Raw genomic sequence first — 16,213 nt, 5'->3', positions numbered from 1 at the left:
GGCGAGGGCGCCAGCTGTCTCTATCTCTCAGTCCACAGCGTTGGGATGTTGAAAAGAGCAGTTTAGGAAAGGGACACACTTGTGTCAGGTAAAAATGTTTGGTACAGCAACTCAAAGTGTTTGCAGAAGAGCATGAGTCATTTAGTTCTTTGAAATGGTCTGTGCTGACAGGTGATCCGTTTCAGGCCATGCGAATGCAGGAACATTCCCTCATTACTCAGCGCAGTTCCATTGATTCTGCTCATCCACTAAGCAGCAACCAGTATGAGGGCTGATGTGCCATGACTGAGATGGGGTGCTAATCCACATTAAGCCAGGGAAGAGGAGGCTCACACAGGAGGCTTGTGGTGAGGGCTGTGTGAAGGGTATGGGTCACACAGGTTAGTTCTTGTGTGTCGGTGGCCTTGTGGGGAACAGCAATGTAACGCAAGTGTTTGTTTATGTGTGTGGAGGTTAAAGCTCAGTGTGTGCCAGGAATCACACTGCAGATTAGGACTGGGCACTGTGGTTCAGTGTATGTGTTCAGCTCTTTACTGTGGTGCAGTGTGTGTGTGGCTCCTTTTACTATGGTGCAGTGGTCTGTATGTGTGTTTGTGTGAATGAGAAAGAAGAGGCCAGATCCCCAGCAGCCATAAATCACAGAGACAGTGGGTCAACGGCCCGTGGGGCCCTGCGTCCAACGACAGCTTCCCCGGGGGGAGGCTCTTACACTGGCCCACAGGTGCATCCTCTCCCCCCTTTGTCACGTGCCAGCCAAATCACAGCCTGGAATAGAGAAATTGAAAGAGGGGGAGATAGTGGGGTACAGAAAAAGAGAGGCAGTAAGATGGAAGAGAGAAAGAGAAACGGATGGAAAAAGAAGGAGAAAACATTGTCAGATGACTCAAGTGTTGCCAAAACCATCCACATGCAAAAAGACAAGTAATATAACCTGGCTCTAAATACAGCCTGGTCTTTCTTACTTTATTATAAGAAGGATCAGGGACGGAGCCAGACGTTGTAAATATTAGGGGCTTAGCCCAAATCTAGGACCTAGTCAAGGTTTTATTTGAACTTAGAGATGGACTTCCACAGGTTATGCGAGTGCGTGCAACATGCATAATGATAGTTTTTTGAGCTTTATGTAATATAAACATTACGGTGGACTCATATTGTCGAAAATTACAACCCAAATTTTAACTAAATATTTTCTGGATTTTTTAGAAAACCAAAGCCCCAGAGGCCACCATATAAAAAATATATAAAAAAATATATATTTTATGGTCAGAGCCTAAAGGTCTTCATTGACAAATTCAAATACAATTTTGTAATTGTACACCATTTCAATGACACTACAGCTTTCAATATTGATATCCGTGTGCAAATCTCTGGGAAATACATTTTGTCTAATTACGTCCTCTCATGGCATTGAATTATTCCTGGAGAAGTGTCAAGTTTGACCTGTTTTGTATTCTGTATGTATGTGTTGAGACGCATGACAGCTAAGGTCACAGGGGCACTCAACAGTCTGCTTTGACATTTACAGCTCTTTGTAAAAATATTATGGATGCCAGGCATTTAGCATTGGCAGCAGTAGCTGGCCTTGTGCCAACTTCCTCCATAAATATCCTGCTATATGTATAAATATTAGCTAGGAAAGAGAACAGGAAGTGAAAAACTGATGTGGGGTAATTGAGCAGTAATGTCTCCTTTCATGTAATGTATGTGCCACAGTCAAACTACCACAGTCAAACTACACCAAGACATGGTTACGTCTTACCAAAGTTCAAAGAAGTATGTAGGTATTTAGGAATCTGGATTGATTAAAATCTTTCCTTTGAGACTTATCAATTGAATGTTTACAGATAGATAGTCATGTCTTTCCTGTGTAAATGCAGAACCAATAACATTAACCTTAAGTGACAATTTTTCTTGTACTTGGTTTGGGAAACATATTATTATAGATTACAGTATACTTAAAAAACACTTTGTTTATACTACTTCATCACTATATGCCTACAATACTATGACTGGAGAAACTAAAAAGCTCATGACTTTATACTTTTGAGTTGGTGTGTCCTGCAAGGTCCACAGAATTACTACCTAATTTCGTAAACACCTCTAAAAAAACCTCTACCTCACTTTGCTTTTAAACTGGAGACTCCAAATACAGAGAGTTGCTTCGTGCAAAAGTAGTGTAAATAAAAAAATGAAAACATTCAAAATTCAAAGACAGTGCTCTTGACTTTTAACTTTGAGGTGTCCTTCGGTGTGCTATCAATTAGGGTGTACAATTTAGTATTCCAAGCAAAAACAATCCTGAAATGTAAAGTTAATTAACATGCATACAAAGTAATGATGTCCAAGATTATCATCATGCTATGTTATTGACAATAGGAATACATGTTAGTAGCCTCCATAGAGACATATGGCAATGGCTGGGCCAAAGGGAGAGAGAGACTTGCCTACATAACTCCACCTTGCCATCTGTGAGTACATGCTTCAAATAGCACCTGGTGCTAAACCAAGCTTGCGATTTATTAGTGAAACTCTGTGCCACTTTCCATTATCTTAATCTGATTAGATCTGCAAAGGGTAATGTATAAATGTGTGGAATTATTTTACATGAATATGTGAAAATATTGTCTGTAACTAAAAGAAGGTTGTGTGCTGTTATCCAATCCAAAGTTATTGCTTTTGGAATTTGTGCATAAGTATAATATATTGTATAATATATATTGACATTAAACAGCTCTTGCTAAGCTTCTTTTGGAAAGCAGCTTTTTAGAGAAGTACGCAGACACCATTAGCCTTCTTTAAAATCCCAGTGCGTTTGAAGGTTTAAAAACTAATATGTAGAACAGTGAGTGAGAGATTACATTTTTTTAAAGGTGATTAATTGACTGATTACGAGAATGCTGTGGGTCATTAACATGCTATAAGAAACAGTGCTCGGCATATACATCCCATCATCATCATTCAGATTACATTAATTCTGAATGGACTTTCTGATTGTTGCTCTAATAAATGGATTACAGTCAGAATGATGATATGAGTCAACTAAATTGGATAATTTGGCTCTCTTAGGAATTAAGACACCAACCATTAAAACAGGAATCCTGGTGGTGATTTTTGTGACAGAGCATGGGGCTTGAAACAGATAGTCTAATTAACTTTGAGAGTTTTGGAGGATCATTAATATGACACAAAAGAAGATAATCAAGTCAATAGCCATAGCAAAAGGAAGTATGTGATGCCTTGAATGATTACATAATTATTAAAGACACCTATGGAGCCCTTACCTGGATCTCCAGATGGTTTGTTAAAAATCATCCAAACCATCTGGGAAGGCACAAAAAAGAAAGAAGCTTGGAAGACCATCTGTCTATCACTGTCTATCACAAGCTAACTTCAACCACGCCCGTAGCTGCCAGTAGTTCCCCATAGGACGCTGATTGGTCAACTGTCTTGATGTTGTTGAGAAGCACTTTTTTCCATATTTTCTCAAATAAACTTCACATCCTGATAGCAACCAATAAATCTAAAGGTTTGAGAGTAAAATTAAATAAATCCGATATGTGTGCTTCGCTGTAATAAACGCAACAAATCATTAAGGTCAGACTGGCTCTAATGATCTACCTACCTCCCAGCAGTAGTCAGGCAGCATGTTCATGTGTTTTGGGGGTGTGATATTTTGGTTTAAATCATTTCAAACTAATGCAAAAATGTCTAGGTTTGTAAAAGTTGCCTATCCTGCCTATGACGCATTCACGCAGTCTGCACATTTTTGCCAGCTGTCATTCCTTTTTTTGGCAGCAAAAACTGTTTCTTTTCGTCTGTATTACTTGTTTGAATTCTTCGTATTTATGTAATATCATAATTTGCTCTTCTTGAGTGAAATATGCAGTTCTGCCCTTTTCCATGTTGCAAACACCGCCCCTTTTATGTGTAAACACCCATGGGTAGATTGGGGAAACCTGGGGTGATTTAACAATTTGATAACCACTAGTGACATTGCCTATGCGGCATTGCAGTTAGGCTTCGCGAAGCCAGCTAACTAAAAGATATCAGTGTTTCCTTCTGTCTGTCCGAACAACAATCCCACTATATATAAACCCACTATTAATTACATTACCTTAATGCAGTGCAACTACTTAAGCATAATAATGCACCTAAATACAAATGTGAAACTTTTCACTTTGTACAGTGTAAGTCTACTTAGTGAGTAGCCTTTCCTCTGTCAGTTTAGCAGTGAGTGAACATTACCCAATACAAAATTATGCCTGTTAAACATAACCATGTGTTTCCTATTCAGATCCAATACTGAAATATAGCTGCAAGCAGCAATGCGGGTTCCTCCTCAAAATGGCAAAATATTATACACATTTACATTGTAGAAGGTCAAGAGTTGGACAACCAGAGAGCAAAATGTATTAATACTTGGCAAATAACAGCTGAATGGAGATTCGAACTCAAGAACATGAGCTTGCAAGTCAGCCTCTCTATCCTCTCTGCTACACATCAACTGTTAATGAATAGAAAGGGCAGAGTATTATTGTGTCCTTGGGCAAGGCACTTCACCCTACTTGCCTCGGGGGGAATGTCCCTGTACTTACTGTAAGTCGCTCTGGATAAGAGCGTCTGCTAAATGACTAAATGTAAATGTAAATTAGCTTTGGTCAGCTTTGGGACAAAGTTTAAGCAGCTGTAATTTCGTCATCTTTTGACATTTTAAGGTGAAATTGCGCATGGTATTTCAGAATGATGTCATCCTGTTTAACTAAACAGATAATCAGTATCATGACAGGCCCAAAGGCTGTGGCTGGATTCAAACCTGTGACCATGCACATCGCAGTGCACTGCCTCAGCCCATTGAGCTATTCTCAGTGTTGAGAAATAGAACGGTCAGTTACTATTTTTAAAAAGTACGCTGTTTCTCCTGTGGCAAGCATTGTTAGATTTGGCCGAAGTTTAAACAGCTGTAATTCAATCATGTTTTGACATATCAAGGTGAAATTGTGTATGGTACTTCAGAATTATGTCATCCTGTTTAACTAAACAGATAATCAAAATGATGACAGAACCAGAGACTGTGGCTGGATTTAAACCTATGACCTTGCACTTTGGAGTCCACTGTCTCCCATTGCACTAATCTCAGTGTTGGCAGTTCCTTTGGTCAGTTACTGTATAAAAAAAGTAAGCTGTTTCTACTGTGGTAAACATTATTAGATTCGGACAAAGTTTAAACAGCTGTAATTCAATCTTATTTTGACATATCAAAGTGACATTGTTTTTGGTACTTCGGAATGATGTATTCTTGAACCCTATTATGTTTGAAAAACCTATCAGTCAAAATAAAATTTGATTTATTGACACAAAGATATTGAGGCAATGTGGACATTTACATAAATACACCCCTTTCAGCCATTTTGTATTCCACACATGTATTCTACACATCTATAACAAATTTCAAGTCAATTGGATCTATGGTTCATGAGGAGAATGAAGGTTTCGAAGGTTGTACCCAATTTGGACAGTACAGCTAAATCTATCTTGGCGGACCTTATGGGTCCTTGAGGCTCCCCAAGAGACATTTTCAGGCATTTTGGAGCAAGGGGAAATCACGTAGACTTTGGGCTTGGCTTATAGCGCCACCTATGGGCATATGTGGACCTTTAGCGGTCAGGGAGTAGTGAGTGACCTGTTGTAAATATAGCTGCAAGCAATGGCGGATTCCTCCAAAACATTGCGAACCATATAAAAATGAATATTCTTCACAAATTGTCACTGTGTAGAAAAATCCATGCTGCAGACATCATGAGTTCTATAGACTTTTTTGTTCCCCATGAGTAATAAGGCATGCATACCAACGTGCAGACATTTAGGACTTATGGGGTGGAAATGCCATCACTTTTAAAATGTACAATGTTTGCGTGGCCTGTAGCGCCCCTATCGGCAATGGTCTGCCATTTGGTGTTACGTGTGGCCTAATGTGGACAACATTTTACCAATGGGATACCAAATCTGAAATTCAATACCATCAAGATCAACAAGGGCCTTTGCTTCAAGACAAGGAGTGAGGGGTGGGGGCTAAGTCAGCCCACCTTAGATGTGTGTGCGTCAGGGCATTGCCTGTAGCGCAACCTATGGGCAATGGTGGCCATTTGTGGTGTGGTAGTAACTCATGGCCTATACTTTCAATGGTTTATAATTTGGAGAACTTTTTACCATTGTATACATAATCGGAAATGCAATACCACCAAGGTCTACAAGGGATTTTACTAAGTGCCAAGGAGTGGGGGTGGGGGCTTGGTCAGCCCACCCTTTTCCAAAAACCTTGGAGGTGTGTGCGTTTCGCCAAGCTTGCGCGTGTGTCAAGGGGCAGGATGAGTCTGTGAGAATTTAGAGCGCGCGCGCTGAGGAGCAGAGGGAGACAGCTATTTGGAAGAAGCCCTAGCAATTAGCCAAGCATGAATATTTCAAATATTCACAATAAATCTACTTTTCATCTTACATTCAACCTTTTCTCAGATTTGTGGACTAAACATTGTCAAGAGTCTATATATGAACTTTTGATAGAATCAGAATATCAGTTTTTGACCGACAGATGTTTAACGCAAATGTTTGCGTTAACGATAAATTAGATTTCCTTTATTTCAATCATTTAAAAAAAATGTAGTTGCCTTTGCACATGGTAACATGTTGTAGTGTCTTCCTCGTGTGTGGAACAGATCAAGTCCCCAGGGCATTGTGAATTTTTTTTTTACAGTTTTAGTAAATGTTCATAATTTGGCAATTCTGTAATATATTCCTTATTGCTTCCCAAACTATAGAAAGACATGTATCCTACACACGTAGGGCTCAGATATGAGTCGATCGGTATTACGGTTCACAAGGAGAAGAATTTTGTAGGTCTGGACAAATCTTTATTGTACAGAAAAATCCAATATGGCGGCCGTTACAGGTTCTTAAGGCTCTTTTGTTCCTCATGGGAAATAAGCCATGTGTAATGAATTTCAGAATTTTGGGACAAATGGGATGCAAATTGAATCACTTTGAAAATTGGCTAATTGGGGCGTGGCCTGTAGCGCCACCTTCTGTCAAAAGTGGCCCATGTTTGGTATGGTAGTTACTAATGTGCTGCAGTTTCAACATGCCAAATTTCAAAAAAAATTACAGTACCGGTCTAGGGGCTGCCATTGACTCCCATTGCACCAACTTAATAACAATACCACCAATAACAATAGGGTTCTCCTACCGGAGGAACCCTAATAATAAAACGAACAATAACATTAGGAAACCTAATAAGAATACTAACAAAAACATTAGGTTTCCTCCTACCGTAGGAACCCTAATTACAGAAATTGCATAACATCTAACAAATTGTATCAGTAACATCAGACATCCTTTGACACCTGACATCTCCCAATCCAGAAGGAAACCAATATTTTTGTAAACAGAATTGAGGCTCCAGAACTCAATTTACCATAAGAAACTTAAGTCATCATGCATGCATTCATGATGATGTAAAAATCCTGTTTATATTTTTTTTATTATCAGCTGCTTCATAGATCCTTGCTGCCAGATCCAGGGTCAGGCCAACCAGTGGCAATAATGCAACTATTTACAAGAAAAGGAAAGGCTCCCTGGAGCTTTTTTACATAATCTACAGATGTAGCGAGCACTAAAGCTGTCCGTTTGTATTTTTTTAACTAAGAGGGACAGTTGTCTAGGTGTTAGTTAACTTAAAGATATTTGCTCTGTTTAATTTGGTGTGTGCACTTTGTCTATTACACTTGTTTGTAAGTCAACAAATGTGTTTCCACTCCTTTCTCTCCTTAAGGATACCACATCTTAAAGTTTTAGCAATTGTTGTTTTGACATTTTATTTAGCTAGGTTAGCCTTGAAATATTATTTTATTATTTTGATGGCAACACATTTTTCATCCCTTAGACCTTGTAAAGTCCGCTACCTTCCTTGGAGGCTCTGTGTCCTCAACCCCAGTATCTATTTACTCACAGAAATGATAAAAATCTATTGTAGCGTCATGAGAAGAGCTGACTAGAGCAGGCAAGAGTGAGGCAGTGCAACAGGGTGGGAAGGACCACGCAAAAACAGGTTCCACAAGAAGAGGGCACTTTATTTTCCAGGAGCAGACCAAAAAATAAACTCAGGCAGGTTCCTGAGACAGTCCAACAAAAATCCACAAAAGTTAAACAAAAATGACTTTCCCCTTCAAAGCCGTCCTTCACTCACCCAACAGGGCTTAGTATGCCACCTGCTTCTCTCTGGTCCAAACTAACCAGCCGTGTGGCCTTTGTCTCTCTGGTTTCTTCCCCTGCTCTTTCCCCTCCCCCCTTTTCTAGTCCTAACTTAATTAGGTGGCTCACACATCTACACCTGTCCACTTGGTGAGGGATTCTGGGAGATGTAGTGTGGGCCATTGCCACCATTTTGGGGTGTTGCCACCTCTCTGGTCCAGGGATGTAACATCCCTCCACTACCTGTCCCCTGGTGATGTCACACTATATATTGTACTTATGGGTGAATGTCTATACCATATATTAGTCAGCTCCAGTACAGTACTGTCTTACAGAAACACCATGGCTTTCTAAATGACAAAAAATATCTGAAAATCAACCTCACAGTAGTGGGACAACAGCTTGATTGGACTCTATCTCTAGAGAAGTCAGTTTTGTCTGATATTTATGTCTGGCGATCTTCATTAGGATGAAGATCTATATGTGGGCATGGCCCTCTGCCATCTCCATCATCTCAGCAGGTGCTCTTTGTATCCTTTTGTGTTGGCAGGAGCAGTCAACGCTCTGATAATTTTGTGAGAAGTGGCAGGTTTATTCTGAATGCAGCAATATGGTACACATATACAGTACATGTACGCACGCACGCACACACGGATAGCTATTCCCTTCTTAATGTCTCATTGAGAGGGAAGATGCTGACAGGAATGCAATGTATGCATTGCATCTTTATCTATACCATCATTTCCTGATCACATGCTGTAGCCATATGCTGATCACAAACCTCTTCTGTTGTTTCTACTGCTCCATAACTGGACTGCCTTTTTCAGAAGATCACTTTTTAAGTTAGCCCTTCAACATGCTGGGTGTGTGACACGTTATATCAATATAATAAAGTTTATATATATAAAAATTTTATATAACATTTAAACAGATATGGCAAAAGTACACACAGCCTTCCCTTAAGTAGAAGTACCGATACTCATGTTTAAAATACTATAGAAAAAGTTGAAGTACTGACTACACCTTTTCACTCAAGTAAAAGTGAAGAAGTATGGGCTCTGACATACACTTAAGTAAAAAGTAGCCATTACTACTACCTGTTTTAGTGTCACGCTGGTAACTGGACCTCACATAGAGTTGCCAACTTTATCACTATGAAATACGAGACAAAATGTTGCTTGCCGCAGCAGTGTGAGGTTTTGTGTAAATATAGGCCTACAGTGTATTGTTTAAGCCATTTGTCATAACAAAAGCTATTTGGCGAATTGCCTCATTTACTTAACGTATGCTGATGCGCGTGAGGGGGACCTGTGATTGGATGATGACAGGTGTCTGTGATCATTCTGAAGTGTCATGATCAGCACTGCTACTGTTGCTGTTGTGTCAGTCAGTGGTTAGATCAGCGTAGCAGTCAATAAAAGGGACAAGGGAGGTAACATATGGGGACAACTTAACTACGCCCAATATAAGGGACGTCCCTATAATGAGATTGATAGGCTGGAATTTGGACAATAGTTGCTGCAAGCCTCTTATAATCAACCAATTGGTGTGCGAGAAGGCAGGACTTATGAAGAGGAATGCAAATATGTGCACACACACAATGAAGCATTAGACCAGATGCACATCATCAGGTAGATAGTGGATGTACGTCACCCTATGGTTTGTGAAAAGCTTCAAAAGAAAGAAAATTCAAATGACCACCACAATCCTAACTCTATAGATGCACAAACAAGGTTTATTCCAGTACACAGCTTGTACACCTGTTACACCTTTGATGCAAAGTTTGTCTCCTTCATAAAACAAGGTTGACTTGGAAAAGTCTTATGTTCCCCGAGGGATCCTGTGGGGGTACTGTGGGAGTATGGGGAACCGGAGCTGTTGCTACTAGCTATCCAGTTGAGAGCTGTGGGAATGCCTCGGGATCCCCCAGGAGGAACTGGAAAGCATTGCTGGGGAGAGGGACGTCTAAACCCTGTTAAGCCTGCTACAACCGCGACCCAACCCCAAATAAGCGGAAGAAGATGGATGGATGGATAAATCACAAAACACATTGTTTCTGCATCGGTAGAGTGTCGAAAAAATTGAAGATTTAAGCTTTTATTCTGTATAAAATTATACTGTGATTAGCTTTGTGTGCAAAGAGAGGCCTACCCCCAAATCTGAACTCTGGGAAAACAAACAAGACCCTTATCTTGGAGCTGAGGACTAAGAAGAGGGGGTTTGTTTGTTTATTTAAAGCTCCATACTTTGAAGACCTCCTTAATTCCACCAACACGCTTTTCCGAGTCTGGGGAGGGGCCCTTCTATCTCTGGGTCTGAGGTCGCCGAGGTGGTTAAAAAACTGGATTAGGTCCGCCCGGAGTTCCTTAAGGCTCTGGATGTTGTAGGGCTGTCTTGGTTGACACGACTTTGCAACATCGCGTGGACATCAGGGACAGTGCCTCTGGACTGGCAGACCGGGGTGGTGGTTCCCCTCTTTAAAAAGGGGGACCGGAGGGTGTGCTCCAACTTTAGGGGGATCACACTCCCAACCTCGGATTCAGAAGGAGCAATGTGGTTTTTGTCCTGGCCGTGGAACTGTGGACCAGCTCTACACCCTAGGCAGGGTCCTGGAGGGTGCATGGGAGTTCGCCCAACCAGTCTACACATGTTTTGTGGATTTGGAAAAGGCGTTCGACCGTGTCCCTTGGGGGCTCATGTGGGGGGTGCTCCGGGAGTACGGGGTACCGGATTCCCTGATCGGGGCTGTTCGGTCCCTGTACGACCGGTGCCAGAGTTTGGTCCGCATTGCCGGTAGCAAGTCAAACTTGTAGTGACCGAAAGAACGAGATTGCGAATACAAGCGGCCTAAATGAGTTTTCTCCGCAGGGTCCGGGCTCTCCCTTGGAGATAGGGTGAGAAGCTCGGTCATCCGGGAGGGGCTCAGAGTAGAACCGCTGCTCCTCCGCGTCGAGAGGGGCCAGTTGAGGTGGCTCGGGCATCTGATAAGGATGCCTCCTGGACGCCTCCCTGGTGAGGTGTTCTGGGCACGTCCCACTGGTAAGAGGCCCCGGGGAATACCCAGGACACGCTGGAGGGACTATGTCTCTCGGCTGGCCTGGGAATGCCTCGGGGTTAAAGAATATATTGTGCTTAATAAAGTTATGCATTGTGCTTATTAAAGTTCTGTCTTATGATCTGAGAAGTGTGCTCAGGCTTAAACATTGGGTCTCACACTGAGTGTGGGAAGCAGGCTGTTCTTTGTGTCTCTATCTCTTCATTTTCAGAAACAACCTTGAAACCGGGTGGAGACGGCACCCGAGCAGGTGGGACGCGTAGGCAAGAACAACTCCCTGATGCACGAGAGAACAAGCTCAACCCTTTTTTGATACTTGTGTTTCAATTGCACTGTATAAATATATGCTGGGGAGGGACAGATAGCCAGTTGGACTTCGTGAACCAGCCCAAACTCTGTTGCGGGTAGGGAAACGTAGACAACCCCAGAGCTCTGTACTTGTTGATTTCCAACTGCTGCATTAAAGCTGATATTATCGGACCTCTGCGACTCCAGACCACTCTTTCTAGAACACAGATTTGTGTCATTGAATACCATCATTACATATTGGAATAGACACATAGACTATGAATCCTTCAAATGGTGACCCCAACGCTGAAAAGAGGGAGTCCAGAGGGTTCCGACCCGACCAACAGATCGGGAGAGAGACCCATACACCGGTACGAGGAGGCAGATGTAATCGTCAGAGGCGCCTCAACATTAAAAAAAGGTAAGCAGACACCTGTTAATTCAAAGTACTGCTATTCGGAACTGAGAACCAAATTTAGCCGATTACTATGTTTCATCGTACCTAGTCAAACCAACAGTGGTGGGAAATCAACCGTTTTTGTGTTTTGTCTTTGTCCAAGGGGAGGTTAGAGTCCTCTCCAAGGGTTAGAGTCCCTGAACTCGTTGTCTTTGTCCAAGGGGAGGTTAGAGTCCTCTCCAAAGGTTAGAGTCCCTGAACTCGTTGTCTTTGTCCAAGGGGAGGTTAGAGTCCTCTCTAAGGGTTAGAGTCCCTGAACTCGTTGTCTTTGTCCAAGGGGAGGTTAGAGTCCTCTCCAAGGGTTAGAGTCCCTGAACTCGTTGTCTTTGTCCAAGGGGAGGTTAGAGTCCTCTCCAAGGGTTAGAGTCCCTGAACTCGTTGTCTTTGTCCAAGGGGAGGTTAGAGTCCTCTCCAAGGGTTAGAGTCCCTGAACTCGTTGTCTTTGTCCAAGGGGAGGTTAGAGTCCTCTCCAAGGGTTAGAGTCCCTGAACTCGTTGTCTTTGTCCAAGGGGAGGTTAGAGTCTTCTCCAAGGGTTGGAGTCCCTGAACTCGTTGTCTTTGTCCAAGGGGAGGTTAGAGTCCTCTCCAAGGGTTAGAGTCCCTGAACTCGTTGTCTTTGTCCAGGGGGAGGTTAGAGTCCTCTCCAAGGGTTAGAGTCCCTGAACACGTTGTCTTTGTCCAATGGTGGTTAGAGTCCTCTCCAAGGGTTAGAATCCCTGAACACTGTCTATTTGTGTGGAGTCAGATTGAGTTTAATAAAAATAGAGAGGAGTGTGGTGTGTCTTTTCTTTGTCCTCTCCGGTACAAGAGGGTTACAGTCCCTGAAAAAGTAATATTTGTGTGGAATCGGGTTGAGTTGAACGGTATTTTAAAACAGATCTGTTGTTCTTTATAAATAAATAAATAAATAAATCCACTAGGTGTCCTCCAAGGACCATAATTGCCTTTAGTGCAAAGTCTAACAAGTTTTCAAATTGTGAAATCACTCACTTTTATCAATCTCGTGCTTTTTTCTTTGACCAAGAAGTTACAGAAATCCCGAGGAGAGTTGGAGAAAGGTGGGGGCTAAAAGAGTCCCGTTACGTTGAGATCTTACAAAGGTTATCCCAGAGGGTATATCCCTGGTTTATAAATTGGTTCTAATACAATTGGAAGAGTTATACTAGAGCAAAATTAAGTGAATTGACGGTAAACGCTAAACAGCTGTGTTGGTCAAAGAATGGTTTGAGGAAATGTATGTGAAAAATTATGAGGAAGCAATTGGAAAGTTACATAAAGGATTGGTTTAGGGAGGATCATGGAAGGTTATGAAATAAAACAAGACCGTTTTGTGGATGTGAAGAGATAATTGGTTTAAACGCTGATGTTTTGAAGAGGAAACTATGAATATACTTTGAAGGTATATGGGATAACATTTTAAGTCAAAATAGTAAAATCTAGGGTTTTTAAGAGTTTTGATAAAGTTATTAGATATAATTTGGTTAAAAATGAGAAAGAGAAAATAACTAAATGTACTTTTATTTGGAGTTTAATTGTAATTTGGTTCGAAGTTTTATTTGAGAGTTTTATCAGAGCCTGGCATACTGTTTGGGATAAACAGTTAGGCTGTGATAATGTTGTATTATGAAGAGGGTTATTATAACATTCAGTTCTGAAATAATTTGGGAAGACTCATCAAGTCTGATAAATTGTGGTTATGATGGTTTGAGCTAATTGGCTCGTTTTGAACTGCAGCAAAACGAGTTATGAAGTTCTACCTATCTGACCTTTATAGAAAATATAGTTGGGAAAAATGTTTGGTTAATAGCTACATTAAGAACATTATTTGGTTTATATTTCATTTAAGAAGCATACGGATTCTGGTTTGGCATAATGAAAATTGCTTTGATCATATGTTTGATAAAAAGAGCTGTGATTTGTTAAAATAGAGAATCTAAAACAATATTGGTCTTAAACTTAACTGTTTTAAAAGACAGAAAAGAGTGAAAGAAATTAGACTAACAGTTGATTTTCTAAAGAAGGGAACAAAGAAACAGATTGTCATTTCTAGGCATGACTAATAGGAGTTGAATATCAAATGATGATGTATGGTCTTATTAGATGCTGTTACATGTGTTTGCTCAACAGTAAGAAAACTGAAGGGTCAATACTGCCTGGTAATTATAGATATGTTTACAGTGGATTGAAATCTTTCCCAGTCCTGTACCAGATGCATTAACAACATTTGAATTGAATTATGGAAGATCATAATTCCACAACTTAAACCTAATGCTCACGAGAAAAGAGATGTCTTCTGCTAAATTCTGTTCCAGGTGAAGCAGTAAACCAAAGAGTGGAGGAGTCAAACGAGGAGATTGAGTATTGATTAAAGTTATCAATGAAAGGAGGGATCTTATGAAAACTTTAAAATATCCTGTCTTATTTCTGGTTTTTCTATTTGTTTTGAATTTATTTTATTTTATTACAATTCTAAAAGCTTGGCTAAAGTTGTATGTGGTAAAGGGGGCCTGTGAGCATGTCCAGGTCTGCCGTGGATACATGGATGTCGAATGTCCACTTTGTGGAGTGACGGTGGGTTTTCCCCTATAACATCATTAGGGTTTTCCCACCTTGTCCAGTGTGTCCTCACCACTTGGCCATAACGCTGCATAGTCTCATCATTATTGTTGATTTGTAAGCCAACATTGTGTAATCAGTAATGGGATATTTTTAAATTTGTGTTTGTTGTCTGGAGGGATTTATTTGAACTTTAAAAATATCCACTTTAAATCCTTAAATGGGTTCTTGATTTCAATATCTGTGTTTAATCATTGGTGTTCGACTGTTCGCATCTCATTTGACTCAGTTACTGCTTGATCATGAGATAAGGTGATGCTGGGACTGTAACTCTTTTCTGCTTCAGGACGAGTCAGGCGGGTCTGACTACCTAACCCCTGTTCTAAGGCCCCATTCCCCTGGAGACCATGTCCCCCCCCTTTCTCACTGGATGATCTACCCCTTCCCCTTGAAGACCCTGTCCCACCTGCCCCAATACATCATCAGATGTTCGGGAAAGCCTGTTGTACATTTATGGACAGGACCATTCAAGGTCATCGAGAGAACCTTGCACGCCCTAAGGGTGCTGGGGAAAGGAAGTACGTGGTACCACTGGAGCATGTGTTGTGCTGCTCCAGAATCCAGTCGTACGTTGCAGGAGTTGGTGGAGAAGGGCCAGTGAACCTTTTGCTATTGCTACGAATGTGAGAGTCCGGAAAAGAGGGTTACGACTAGGTCAAGAGTGATACTGCTTGACCACACTAGAATTGTACTTGACTTAGAAGGTTTCCGCTATTTTACTTAAGAGTGTGCTATATCAATATCAACATGATTGTTGCTGTATCCCATGTATCAGGTCCCTGTGTAACAGGATCATTGTCTCGGCTGAGGAGAACCCGACGACGGGGTTCCAAATGCCATTGCTGGGGCTGGCTGACCAGGACGAGGAGGCTGTGGTTGGTCCGGGCTATGTTGATTGATCTCTGGTGTTTTCAGAGATCAAAAGAGGGATTAAAGAATATATTGTGCTTAATAAAGTTATGCATTGTGCTTATTAAAGTTCTGTCTTATGATCTGAGAAGTGTGCTCAGGCTTAAACATTGGGTCTCACACTGAGTGTGGGAAGCAGGCTGTTCTTTGTGTCTCTATCTCTTCATTTTCAGAAACAACCTTGAAACCGGGTGGAGACGGCACCCGAGCAGGTGGGATGCGTAACCCTTTTTTGATACTTGTGTTTCAATTGCACTGTATAAATATATGCTGGGGAGGGACAGATAGCCAGTTGGACTTCGTGAACCAGCCCAAACTCTGTTGCGGGTAGGGAAACGTAGACAACCCCAGAGCTCTGTACTTGTTGATTTCCAACTGCTGCATTAAAGCTGATATTATCGGACCTCTGCGACTCCAGACCACTCTTTCTAGAACACAGATTTGTGTCATTGAATACCACCATTACATATTGGAATAGACACATAGACTATGAATCCTTCAGGGTCCCCCAGGAAGAGCTGGTGGAAGTGGCCGGGGAGAGGGAAGTCTGGGCCTCCCTGCTTAAGTTGCTGCCCCCGCGACCTGAACCCCGGACAAGCGGCAGATGACGACAACGATGACGACGGTGTTTGGTTTGGCCTCTGTCG

The 16,213-nt window shown here is 41.5% G+C and overlaps 1 long non-coding RNA gene across 1 annotated transcript in view; it reads right to left on the bottom strand.

Moving 5' to 3' along the window:
• Positions 1 to 4,572: 4,572 nt before the first annotated feature.
• The window catches only part of LOC136947173 (uncharacterized), a 134,815-nt gene continuing 123,174 nt past the window's right edge, over positions 4,573 to 16,213 (bottom strand). The window contains exon 3 of the long non-coding RNA XR_010877001.1: positions 4,573 to 4,652. This is a non-coding gene — a long non-coding RNA (uncharacterized lncRNA). The remainder of the gene's footprint in view (positions 4,653 to 16,213) is intronic.

This window comes from Osmerus mordax, chromosome 8 (assembly GCF_038355195.1).
Source record: "Osmerus mordax isolate fOsmMor3 chromosome 8, fOsmMor3.pri, whole genome shotgun sequence".
In the NCBI taxonomy this organism is placed as follows: domain Eukaryota; kingdom Metazoa; phylum Chordata; class Actinopteri; order Osmeriformes; family Osmeridae; genus Osmerus; species Osmerus mordax.
Note: the sequence above shows the minus strand (reverse complement) of the source record. Positions and strands in the feature narration are given on the sequence as shown.